The sequence below is a fragment of the Aethalodelphis obliquidens genome, unplaced genomic scaffold (assembly GCF_003676395.1).
Source record: "Aethalodelphis obliquidens isolate GAN/ISIS:26980383/991018 unplaced genomic scaffold, ASM367639v1 scaffold8, whole genome shotgun sequence".
Taxonomy (NCBI): Eukaryota; Metazoa; Chordata; class Mammalia; order Artiodactyla; family Delphinidae; genus Aethalodelphis; species Aethalodelphis obliquidens.
In genome coordinates, this window is record NW_020837952.1 from 38,423,587 (window position 1) to 38,433,531 (window position 9,945).

At 43.9% G+C, this 9,945-nt stretch overlaps 1 protein-coding gene across 4 annotated transcripts in view; it reads left to right on the forward strand.

Annotated features, from left to right (window-relative positions):
- Positions 1-5,336, forward strand: part of CRADD (CARD and death domain containing adaptor protein) — a 239,912-nt gene extending 234,576 nt beyond the window's left edge. For 3 of the 4 annotated variants that reach the window (XR_003432942.1, XR_003432944.1, XR_003432943.1), the window contains one exon: positions 598-5,336. The gene's annotated coding sequence lies outside the window, so the exon portion shown is untranslated. The remainder of the gene's footprint in view (positions 1-597) is intronic. The other variant, XR_003432945.1, reaches the window with a different exon arrangement.
- Positions 5,337-9,945: the final 4,609 nt, after the last annotated feature.

Consider the following 9,945-nt stretch of genomic DNA (forward strand, 5'->3'; position numbering starts at 1 on the left):
TCTTTACAGTTCCTTGAAAGCTGGCTGGGTGAAGTCAGCCAGAGAATTATATAACAGCAAAGCTCATTTAAAGCAACAGTGTCTTTCTATAGGGCTGTGGGGTTTCATTTATTGGTTTTGTTATAAATTATAAAGAAAAAGGTACTAATTTTATGAAGAAAATAGAAAGACCCTCCCATTCTTACTTTCTGTTCTTTCACTGGAGGGGTGCAATTTCTAGGGTGTTGGTAAAAAAAAAAAGAAAAGATACAAAACCTCTTTCAAGGAAGATAAGAAAAAATCATGTTCATTAACCTCAGGCAGTCATAGCATACTTAACCTTGTTTGAATTCAGAAGAAAAAATAATAATAAAGAGAAAAGCTTTCTAAAGTATTTGTTTCTTTTTTAAGAGTCTTGGGAATTTTATAAATGTTCAGCTATTTTTTCCTTTCAAAGGGAGCCAGACCCTTTGAGGTAGGGAAGGATTCAAGCATCAGGTAATCTACTACTATGATGTTCTCTGTGGTGCTTTAATACCTATCAAAGTGCCTACCATGCATTATCTCAACTGATCTCCCCATTCCCTTGGTTTGCCCTTCTGTTTCTTTCCATTTTAGAGATAAGAAAACTGAGGCCCAAGGTTTCTCTGACTTGCCTGGCATCACACAGCTCAAATGGAGACCAAATTCTGCGATTCTGTGTCTCTTTCTGGCATCACCCTGAAAAGGCCCCCTTCTCCTTTCCTGTATACCAGTGGATCTCAACCAACGGCAACTTTACCTCTCAGGGGACATTTGGAAATGTCTGGAGGTATTTTTGGTTGACACAACTGGCAGAGGAGGGCACAGGTACAGGTGCTACTGGCATCCAGTAGGCGGAAGCCAAGGATGCTGCTATACATCCGACGGTGCACAGACTACTCCCGCAAAGAAGTATCTGGCCCTAAAGGTTAATAGTGCAGAGGCAGAAAAGCCAAGGTCGGGACTGCGCCCCACATCAGACGAAAGTTCCAACCTCTGGGAGTTGCCAGGGCTCCTCTGCCCAGCGACAGGCTTGGCCTGTCTCCCGAGGCTGCCACAAGAGCTGAAGCCACTGTCTAGAATGCCCTTTGGCAGCGGGCAAGTGTCCCCTGTGGAGTTTCCTGCGGGACAGGCAGTGCATCAGCTGGAGCTGCTGTGTGTTATAATTTATAGTCGCAGGACGCCTGTCTTCATTTAGCAGCAAGCTCGCTGGCAGCTGCCCTGCCAGGGAGGAAGTGAGTCCCGCAGAGGCCCGCAGCACCCCCCACAGCTGACAGCCCGTGGTATTTGGGGACGGCTGTTGCTCGGAGGCACCTGGGAATAGGCCAGGGTGGAGATGGCGCTGAGCACGTGGTCTCCCCTTCCGACCCATCCGTCAGCAGCGGCCCCTGCCAGAAGATGGCCTATTGAACATTTCCAGGAATAGCACTGCCAAGCCTGTCAACTGCTTTCTTGGAAATACACTCAATAAGGATGGCGGGCCTCCAGCAGGGAGAGCAGAAAGCCCGGCCTGGACCACGCCACTCAGAAACGGCAGGGCCTGGCTGCAGGCCCTGGCAGTGCCTTGGGGAAGAGGAGCTGTAGCTTCTGGAGTCGTTTCAAAACGTTCTCAGCGTGGAGGGGAGATGACCACACCTTTCAGAAGGTCGGGCCCTGCTGACCTCATGCAACCCCGTGACCTTTAAATGCCTGCTGTGTTTGTTCAGCCACCAGCGGACTGGAAGGCTATCCGGCTTGGAGGCCAGGTATTAACTAGGTATTAACTGTCAGCAGTGATTGACCTCAGTGTCATCTGGGGAGCCTTGGCCATCACTCCTTCTGTTGTAAGCTTCACTCTCAAATAGCGCCAAAGGAACATAAGAAAGGGCGAGTATTCCCCACTCCACCCCACCAACCCCACGCACACTGTGACTGTGGGGATATAGCAAATAAGAGGCAAAGATGTGATAACGAGAGAAAAATCTTATAAGCCACCCTTCCCCTCACCCCCTGCAGAAGTAACCTTCCCCCTCACAGAGGCCTGACATTCCTGTTGAAACTTGACCACTCGGAACTCTTTGCTCTCTGAGCTACGGCCTTCTCCAGCCTCTGGGGGGGTTGCCCAGGGGTTGCCAGGCTTGGGGATGCCCTAAGAAGGCCAGCTGCCTTCAAAGAAAACTCCTTAAAGATGTAGGCATTATAAAAAAGCAAGAAATCAAAAACCGCTATGTAGAGGGTTCAGGGAATATTGGTTCCTCACCTTTTAAAAATAATAATAGCGTTATGAAGTTTACCACAGAGCAAGTATGGGACATCTATTTCATTTCTAAAAGCCACTGATTCACAGGACAAACATTATTCGAGACCCACACTGACCTACAATTAGTTGGTGGTAGGGCTGCCAAATACACTATCAGATGCCCAAGTAAATTTAAAGTTCAGAAAAACAACAAATAATCTTTTTGGTATAAGTTTATCTACAAGTCCAATTTACCCGGGCGCTGTGTTTTTATTTGTTAAATCTGGTCACTTCTATTTGGGGGGATAAATTGTCCTAGTTGTTAATAACAGGGAACAGCAATACAGATTCAACACATGAAAGATCATAGCTGTTAGAGGAGGAAAGCAGGGAAGGAAGAGGGTAGCAAGGAAGGGGAGAGGAAGATCAAGAAGAAATGGAGATAGGCATAGTGAAGGAGAAAGAAACTAAGTGAAAGAGAAACAGGAAGTACTGAGGAAGGATGAAAACAGGAACATCTCAGAAAGACCTAAAATGCTGAGACAGTTCACAGGATGCTGTTTCCCTGGGAAATGCCGTTTCCTTAGCTAAACACTGTTCCTGTATCTTTTGCTGCTCTTTGTTCTATCTGGTAAAACCCACAGTGACCACTAGGGAGTAATGAGTCCTCAAGCTATGATGGCAGCATCTAGGCCAATATTACCCTGGAGGCAGGTTGAAACCAAACCTAAGACTATATCCAACCCTAAGACCTGTTCCCCCATCCACTCACCCTACTCACCCGCACCCACATTGCTGTCATCAGAGGATTGTGGATTTTCAAAGAATTGGCATCTGAACAATATAACGGAGCTGGTTGTCATGATTCTATGGAACTTTTTTGTTGTTGACGATGATTCGGAAAATCAGTAGCTTCTTTCGCCTCGGGGTGAAAGTGGTGATGAGCAGGGCGTGCATGCAGACAGCAGAGATTTCCTGAGTTGTTAATCCCCTTGTTCTCTGACCTGCAGATAGGAGGCCAGGTTGGCCTGACCCAAAGAGAGAAGCCTTAATAGGCTTCTAGGGGGATGAGAGAGGCATGCCTCCTAGGGAAAAGCTGTCATGGTGGTGGTGGTGGGATGGAGGGGACCCTGCTTTGGAGCCCCCCCATCCCACATGTATCCTGGGGAATGGAAATGGGGCTGCCCTCGGTTACCTGGGCTGCGCTATTAGATGTGTGATACCAGAGCAAGGGAATAGGTCTCCCCATAAACTCCAGTGAGGAGCAGAAGAGACTGACCAGTGGCCCACCCTATTGTGACTCTATTCCAGACAGCTGCTCAAGACTGTGGCCACACGGGATGTTGTCATTATAACAGTAGCTAACACTCGGCAAGCATCTCCTCTGGGCCAGGCATGTGGGAGGTACTTTATAAACACTATCCCAGCTGGCCTTCAACAACTGCCTGATGTTGTAGGGATACTATTACTTTTCATATTACTATTTCCCTAATTTAAGAGAGAGAGAAATCACGACCGCAAAAAGTTAAGTTGCTGTTTCAAAGTCAACTGATTAGTGAGTGTTCGGGCTGAGATTTGCCTCTAGTCTGCCTAACTCCCAGCTCAGGATTCATCCCCGTCCCTCCCGTCAGACTGCAGAGGTCAAATCCCAGCTCCATTACTTACTAGCTGCATGACCTTGGGTAAGTTATTTAATGTCTCTGTGCAACTGCTTCGTCATCTATAAAACGGGGGTAAAAATAGTATCTAGCCCATGGAGTTGCTGTGAAAATTTAATGAGTTTGTGTCAAGCACTGAGAACCCAGTACTTTACTTCCCTTACTTCATCCAATCCTCTAACAATTCTCGAAGTAGTTAATATTATTATCCTTCTTTACATGTGAGGAAACTGAGGCCCAGAGGGCTAATTAGCTTGGTCAAGGTCAGTAAGTGGGACAGCTGAGATTCAAACCCAGACAGATTGATCCATAGTCCATACTTATAGATTCTGCCTCTGTACACTTTTATGTGTTCATTTCATAGTTTCTGCCTTTTAGAACTGGGACGTTGTCAGGTGGCATTTTTGTAGACTTACACCTGTGGACAAGGTCCAGGATCTTCCTTAAAGCTACCGAATACATATCCTTCATAGTAGAATTGCTCAGAAGATTCAACTTTTCTGAATTTGCTGTCTATCTCTGCTTGTTGATAATGACTGTAGTCGTCAGGCTAGGCTAGGCTACAGTGCAGTAACAAATAAACCCTGAAATCTCAATGCTGTTATCACAACAAAGGTTTATTTCTCCCTCACAGAAAGCCTAAGGAAGTTTCCTCTCTGCATTGACCTTGTGGCTCCACACAGACATGCAAGGTCACAGCCAAATGAGACGGAAGAAGTGGAGGAGAGACTCCCATTAACACCCATGGTCTGGTCGTGCCTCTTCTACTCACAGTCCTTTGTGCAGGACGGTAACATGGCCTCAACCCCTGCAAGCGAGGAGGGGAGGGGAGCACATGGATTTTCCCTTCCCAGAGCTGTGGTGGTCTCTACCTCCATGAATAAACCCAGCTCCTAGCCTCAAGTTAAGAACAACTGCTAGCAACTTTATTAACCAGGTTGTGAGAACCCCTTTCTTATTAATTATAGTCATGTGTTTACTTGAATTGAAACCTCTTCATTTGTTCACTCAATAAATATTTATTGAGTGTTCCCTCTCTACCAGTATTTTTAGGCCCCCAGGAATATATCAGTAAATGAAACAGAATAAAGCCACTACTTTTGTAGAACTAGCATTCCAGTGGGGAATGAGAGAGGATAGACACTTAACCCAAAAATTAAGAAAGTGGTATAATATATTAGGTGTTGGTATGTGCAAGGGAGAAAGATAAAACACGGAAGAGGGGATCAAGGTGTGAGTGTGTGTATGTGTGCATTGAGGGGATGATTTTAAATAGGGGGGCTAGGGAAGGCCTTCCTGAGAAGGTAACATTTGAGCAGACATCCAAAGAATGCAAAGGGCTCTGGGGTGAAAGCATTCTAAGAAGAGGAAGTAACTGGCGCAAAGGCCCTGAGGCAGGGGACTGCCTGACGTGTCAGAGGACAGCCGTGTGGCTGAGACGGACGGAGAGCAGTAGAAGACGAGATCAGGAAGGGGGTGGGGGTGGATGTACTGACCCTTGAGGACCTTGTGCTTTTACTCCTGCTTAAAAACCTCCATTTTCTCCTCCTTGTCCTAAGAACCTGGTCCTGGCTCCTCCCCCACCTCCCAACACACCCACTGTTCTTCTCTCAGTCCCCCTGCAGCAGTGCCTCTCAGACTTGAGGGGCGTCAGGACCACCTGGGGGGAGTGTAAAATCAGATTTTCCATAGTGGGGCCTGAGAATCTGCCATTCTGCTGCTGGTACAGGGACCACCCTTTAGGAAGCACAGCCCTAGTGTGACAAGCTCTCTCTTGCTTTTGGGCTTTTCTACTTATTTCCTCAGGAAAGCTTGCCTGGATTCCTGGACAGCACCAACTGTGTAATTTGTGAGGTCCAACGCAACATGAAAATACAGACCTCTTGTTCGAAAAGCAGGGAAAAAAGGTTCAGTTACAGGTAAAATATAAAGCTTTTCCTTTTAAAATATTATATTATTTATAATAATTTTATTTATAAAATGTGATAAGTGTAGTGATACATGAGTAACAATACAAATGTGTTTCTTTTTTAGATGTTGGGGGTAGGAGTTTATTAATTTATTTATTTATTTATTTTTGCTGTGTTGGGTCTTCGTTTTTGTGCGAGGGCTTTCTCTAGTTGTGGCAAGTGGGGGCCACTCTTCATAGCGGTGCGCGGGCCTCTCACTATCGTGGCCTCTCTTGTTGCGGAGCACAGGCTCCAGACGCGCAGGCTCAGCGGCCATGGCTCATGGGCCTAGTTGCTCCACGGCATGTGGGATCTTCCCAGACCAGGGCTCGAACCCGTGTCCCCTGCATTAGCAGGCAGACTCTCAACCACTGTACCACCAGGGAAGCCCACAAATGGTTTTTTAATGGTAAAACATATTTTTGATGTCATAATTTTATATAATACAATGAATAATACTGATTAATATGATACCGAGATTCTTCTGGTTTGCTTTCCTACATATTCATTCATTAGGTCATAAAAATGTGTACTTTTAATAACTTAATTTTCAATTTATATAATTGAAAGCAATGTCATTTGCTGTTGGCAAATGTAAAATTACAAATATTTTTTGATAACTTTAATTTTGACAATTAAAATCTACTAATGCAATTGTTACCAGAGCAGATAAGAGAGTTTTATAGGCTATGACAACATTGGGATACACATTTGGTAAATTATTTTGAAATATAAGTTTCAGTACCTCTAGAGGTGATGATTCCCGTGGAACTATATTCTACAGAGTTAACTCTTTATACAAATCAGTTTCATGTAATTCTGAATTTAATATGCAAATTTATATTATTTATAAATAATTAAATTAGTGGTATTTACATATAGCATTTATATTACCTAATCAGTTAATTATATGATTTTTATACACAAATTTAATGTTAGTATTTTCTGACAGTTCCTGCAACTTGTGAAAATCTATAAGAAACCAAAGTGGCTTCATGATTTTTATATAATTCAAAATGCCTGATATGCATTCTATCACTGTATCTTCAAATATAAGAAAATTCATTTACATATTGTCTTCCTTGTTAATTGTTTATCTGAAACTTTGTGTGAAGGCAGTGTTCTATTCTATTGAATGGAACAATCTTTACATTTAATTTCTATTTCTGAGCCCATGTATGTTTGGTTTGCAATGCTGTAACAGTTTTCAAAACCAGAAATTCTAAATTCTTTGAAGAATTTTAATAAGGCCCTGACATGCTTTATTGCAATGTCAATGTGTACACCCTTAATTTGTAATAATTTACTGACAACCTTTACCACCTGAGTGCCTGAGTGTCCTGGTGCTCATATTAGAGAGTTAATATTTGTGCAGATGCCACAGGGACAGGCTCTGGGGAGAAACGGGTTAGCCAATCTCCCACCATGCGTCCCAGCACTGCCCCTGGAACCACTCCACTCTCCCACAGCTGCCACTGCTGCCACCACCACTGCATCTGCTATTGCTGCTGCCGCCATCAACCAATCTGGGTCCAGGTCCCAGGCAGGGCTGCCCTCGTTGCTCCAAGGGGCTCTGGACAGCCCCAGGTGTGCACATGCTCACCAGAAGGCCAGGCCGGGTGCTTGGTGCTGCCGGCTGCCATGCCTGTGTGCTCCAGCCCCCACGTGTGTGCACTAATGCCTGGCACAGCAGCTGTGCTCACACACGTGCTCCATTGTCCTTTCTGACTTCACAAGTTCAAATATAACATAATTAAGAATTTCAAGACTCTGACAACAGAGCATTAAACCAAGCACGCTGTCCCTTCTGAGTGGCCCTGCTTGCACACCCACAAAGTTGGTCCTGCTCCTGGGCTAAGTGTCTTACCCTAGTTTTGCCCATAGAGCATCTTATATTATTCTCTAACAGTGTGTCATCCTAAATTATTTAATGTCTGTTTTCCCTGCTAGACAGGATCAGCAAACTATGACCCATTGGCTGAATCCTGCCTGCTGCTTGTTTTTGTAATGAAGTTTTATTGGAACATAAAAACTCGTTTATTTTGGTGTTGTCTGTGGCTGCTTTCATATTACAAGGAAGAGTTGAGTAATGCAACAAGGAATGTTTGGCCCAGGAAGCTTAAAACATTTGCTGTCGGTTCTTTATAGAATTCTGCACTAGACTGTAAGATCCCTGAAGGCAGGAATCAGGTCTGTCTAGAACAGTGCCAGGCATATAGAAAATGCTCAGTCAATACTTGTTGAAAAACAAAAGGATTAAAAAATGAATACATAGAGAGCCTAGTATTTTTTGAAGTAATTTATCTTAAAGAAAACCATGTACATTTTGTTTGATTTCATTTTTTGTTTTCGTATAAAAATTCTGTCTAAAGTTACTTGCCACACTGAAATTGACTCTCCAGGGAGATGTAAGGTGTTTGTCTTGTAGTTGGCATACCCTCCCGACATGTTGCTCTACTCCTTAGTCTAAAGAAGCACAGGCATTGAAAATCCATCATTCCTCATTAAATAATATTTATTGAGCAAGGCGTGGGGCTAAGCGTTACGACAGGAGTGATAATAATTTGCACTTGTATCTTACCCAAGAGAATTTTACAGGCTATCGACCAAAGGAGAAAAGATTTGCAAATAATATATTATATACACAAGCAACTATGATAAATAGTGTTCAGTGCAGAAGGAAATTTCTGGATCAAGTGCTATCATCTTTCAGAGTCAGGACACGTTCCTTTTGACTGTGAAATCAGAAGAAGCTTCTCACCAGGCATTCTTTTGGTCTCAGATCCAATCCCTGTTCTTTTTCTGCTTTGCTCTGCACCACAAGGAGCTAACTCCTGCAAACTTTATTTCCCTGGCTCCCCTGCCAACTGATTCCAGCTGAGTCCCTTCGGTGGGTGGCCACAGAGAAAGACCAGACGACTGGAGGAAGGGGGAGGAACCAGGGTATTTCTCCTCACTCTTTGAGCCTCAGTTTTCTCACCTATACAATGAAAAAACCAATAGAGTATTTTCACAGGGTTTCTATGAGAAATAAGATAAGGCATGCAAAATGCTTAGCATGATACCTTATATATAAAATAAACATTCAAGGAGTAGGTCTATTATGGCTTTTAGCCTTGCTTAGGTAAGTGGAAAGAGTGCAGTGATCAATAAGTGATGTCTGCCAAGAGTGAAGGGTTGGGGGGTAGTGCTATGTGAGAGGAATATTTACCCAACCCTGATACCTTGGAGCTGTATTGTGGAGATAGAATTGAGAGGACCTGGCAAATGGATTGACAGACTGGTAAGGTATTGGGAGAAATCGAAAAACTGGGATAGTGATACCAAAAGTAGACATAGGCAATGAATAAGAAAGAGTAGGTTTGGGAGAGAGGATTATGAATTCATTTTTAGATAAGGTGTTGTTGGGCTTTTTCCAATTACCAAAAAACAAAAACCCCAAAACAAAAAAACAAAAAAATGGTACACTTAAGAACACCACAAGAGATGGGAGATTTTGATAGAAATACACATGTGCAGTGAGTTAGCAGAGAAAACCGTCTCAGCAGCTACACGCTCAGACCTAATGGACAACTGGAAAACTATGCGGGAGACCACAGCAATTCCAGTTACTATAGTCTAGTCTTCTCTTAAGAGGAGAAACCATTGTTCTTTGCTTACTGAGTCTTCCCTGCTCAGGACTCTCTCTGCTTCTGGTTCTGTCTCTAGATTTCCTCTTCCTGCCTTTGTGCTGTGGTTATATTCTTTGCGTCCAGCATTCAAGATGATCAGACTGCATATTTACCATTTAGTGTGGGGCTTCCCAACTAGGATGCATTCTCAGCTCAGACCACCTCACAGTTTCCTTAGGTCTGGCCCATATTGGACGTCTTTGGCTTGGAGTGGCAGCTGTGGCCAGCATAGCAGTCACCTGACAAGGTGTGTCAAAGTCCACCCTCTCAGGAGCTGTGTAACTAGCTGTGAAACCAGTAGGTTTTATGGTGTATACATGGTGAGTGAGCTGGAGATGTCATTGAGATCTCCATGGAGCTGAAAGTAAGATTGGGTCATGTTGAGAGAGTACTGAGGAGACTTAATTACCTCTAATGTTATATATCCCATGCAAATTCAATCATACAAG